We start from the raw sequence: 3107 nt of genomic DNA on the forward strand, positions 1-3107 counted from the left end.
TCTCGTGATGGTGCTCCTTTCTAACCACTACTCTTCTATCTCTTTGAGGCTATTCATCTACCAATTTCTGTTCATTGTCAGAGTGGGTTCTCTGGCGGCTGCTTTTATCATGCCAACGAATTTCCCTAAGTCATTTCAATCATAACCAAATCAATACAGCTGCAGTTCAACTACCAGTCTTCTCCCTGACGCTGTGACCGTCAGAAAGTCCACATCTAGAGTAGCAAACACCCAGTGGATTCCAACTCATTGAGACCCATGTATAACAGAAGGGAACACTGCTAAGTCCTCCCCCATCCTCACAATCATTGCAGTTCACTGCTAAGCTTCAGCACATTGTTGCAGCCACTGTCAATGCATCTCAGTGCCGGTCTTCCCCCTTTTCCTGGTAACATGTCCAAAGTATGAGATGAAGTCTCTTCACACTCAAAAACTCTCACTGCCACTGGGTCGATGCTGACTCACAGTGACCCGACAGGACAGGGTAGAACTGCCCCTATGATTGTGAAGGCTGTAACTCTTTACAGGAGTAGAAAGCCCCATCTTTCCCCAGAGAAGCACCTGGTGGTTTCAAACTGGTGGCCTTGAAGTTGCTTCTAGGTCTCTTCATACTAGCTTCTAAAGAGCATTCTGGCTTCTTATTTAAATAATTAAAAACTCAAAATAAAACCTACCCTCTCCCCTTTACTTAGATTTTCTGCAATTTCAATTAGTGGAACCACATCAAATCTCCAGCATCCCGATTCCTCCTTTTTTCTTTCCATAGCCGACCAAACCAAAACCAAGCCCATGGAATCCATTCTACCTGAGACTGTAAATCTTCTTTTTCCTGACGAGCGGCTGGTGGGAAGGGGGACTTCCAACCTCAGCCTTTCTGTTAGCAGTCCAAAGGGTTCACCCACTAGCCACCAAAACGAAATCCACTGCCATCAACTCAATTCTGATTCTTGGTGATCCCGATAGAGGTCGGAGTAGAACTGCTGCCTAGGAGTTCTGGCATTGTAAATCTTCACAGGAACACTTTCTCTCAAGGAGTGGCTTTGAGCTGCTGACCTTGCAGTTAGCAGTCCACACCACCACCAAAGAGGGCCAGGACCAATCAAATTCTACTTCGTTCTGCTAGTGATGATAGAAAATATAATCCAATAAATGGTCTTCAATTCTGATCACTTTGGCTAGGGACACAACAGGCTGGTCTGGCCTTCTATCACCCTCACTGTCATCTACCTCATCTCCCACCATGTCCCTGTCTAAACCATGCACTTGGTTCATGCCAGTTACAGCTGTCTTCCAAACTTCCCCAAGCCCAGGGCTCCTCCTGGAAAGCTCTTCTCTCTGCTTGCACTTGGCAAAACTGCATCATTCTTCAAAATTTTGCGTGAACTCCAGACTCCACCCACTTCCAAGCTGGGTTAGACATCTTCTCCTCTGAGCTCCCCGACAACTACCCAAGGCATCTCTCTCTTGTCACACTGAGTGCACCGTATTGTAACTGTTCCTTCACTTGAAGGTCTTGAATATTAGGATTCCCTAAGACTCTTTATAAAATAACTGGGAGTCAACAAAAAACAGTTGATTTTAAGATGCATTTAAACTGAGTGCCAAAACGACATGAAAAGCAGTTGACCTCAAGATGCGTTTAAACGGATTGCCAAAACGACACGACTCTGAAAAAAAAGGCGACCCAAAGCAGATCTCATAAAAAGAGAAATACAACAAGGAAAGGAAGCAAGGATAACACACAGGCCTGGCCAACGCCTGGGAATCCAAGTGCAAGTCCTCGTCATGCTAACGTCCTAGAGTGTTCACAGCAACTGTGGTAATAATCTTAGTAACGCAAACCAGGGTAAAACGAACCAACCCAGGACTTGTTTCTGAGCTGGTTCCCTCCTTTGGCACTTGGTTCAAATGAATACGTGAGTACTTGATTTTCAAAGTGTCTCTAGTACCATCTACTGCCACTCAGCCCATTGTGACTCCTAGCAAGCCCCTACAAGCTAGAGTAGAACTGCCCCCATAGGGTTTCCAAGGCTAGAAACCTTTACAGGAGCAGGCAGCCCTATCAGTCTCCCTCTTGGTGGCTGGTGGAATTGAACCACGGACCTTGTGGTTAGCAGTCTAATGTTTAACTCACTGTGGCACCAGTGCTCCTGACTCCATATGATGTGCAAATCTTAAAAGAGAAATTTTTTTCTTTCTTTTTTTGCCTTGCCCGGCTCTTCAAAACCATGGTTCTTTGGACTGACTATTCATCTTGTAAACCTTAAAATGCGTTAGGTTAAAGGATCTAAAAAAACTCTTACGAATCGGCTACAGAATATTCTGATGGAAAGCGAACCTTCTAGGACTACACACTGACTCAAGGTTACCACTAATCCTTATGACTTTATTCAGATAAGATGTTAACAGCTGAAACCTAAAAATTATTCTGAAATTCTTTAAGAACCAAAGAGGCGGCATACCTGCTCCAGAAACCACTGACTGACCCAAAGGACAAACAAATCGCACAAGGACAGCTTGGCCCTGCGGTCTCTGAGACAGCAAGTAGTGGCAGCCACAGGCACCAAGTGCCCCACCTGACCAGCGGCACGGCTACCAGGCGTGTGAGCGCGTATTTATCAGGGAGCCGATCCGGTGCGGTCGGAATCCGCTAGGGCAAAATTAAAAGCATTCAGGAACGCCTCAACTCAGAGGATACAAAGCGGCCGGGTGCCGGTCCAGGGACGTGCTCAACTCTCAACTCCGGGTCTTGAAACGCAATCATTGTTCGGCTGCAGCCCCGAGGGTCCTCGCGGATGCTTACGCCCAGCCCCAGGGAGAACTCCTAGGGAGAGGGGGTCACAGCGACAGGGGGAGAGGGACTCGCCGGTGTAAGGATAACCCCGAAGCAACCCTGGCTGCTGTCTGGCGCTCCTCCACCCCGGCGCGGAACCGCAGACGGAGGCGATCGCCGCTTCCAAAAAGGAGAGGGGTGGTAGTGACCATTTTGGCCCCCGGACTGGACGGAAAGCGGGAGCCTCCCGGGGGAGGGGGCAGAGCTCCCACCCCACGGACTCGAGCAGCCGAGGGACGGCGGGGCGGGTGGCGCCGAGGCGGCGGCCCCGGGG

At 48.7% G+C, this 3107-nt stretch overlaps 1 protein-coding gene across 3 annotated transcripts in view; it reads right to left on the minus strand.

Annotated features, from left to right (window-relative positions):
• The window catches only part of FAM126A (family with sequence similarity 126 member A), a 95472-nt gene that overhangs the window by 91859 nt on the left and 506 nt on the right, over positions 1 to 3107 (minus strand). The gene's annotated exons all lie outside the window — the stretch shown is intronic.

The sequence above is a fragment of the Echinops telfairi genome, unplaced genomic scaffold (assembly GCF_000313985.2).
Source record: "Echinops telfairi isolate 266 unplaced genomic scaffold, ASM31398v2 ScPeMD7_23;HRSCAF=83, whole genome shotgun sequence".
In the NCBI taxonomy this organism is placed as follows: Eukaryota; Metazoa; Chordata; class Mammalia; order Afrosoricida; family Tenrecidae; genus Echinops; species Echinops telfairi.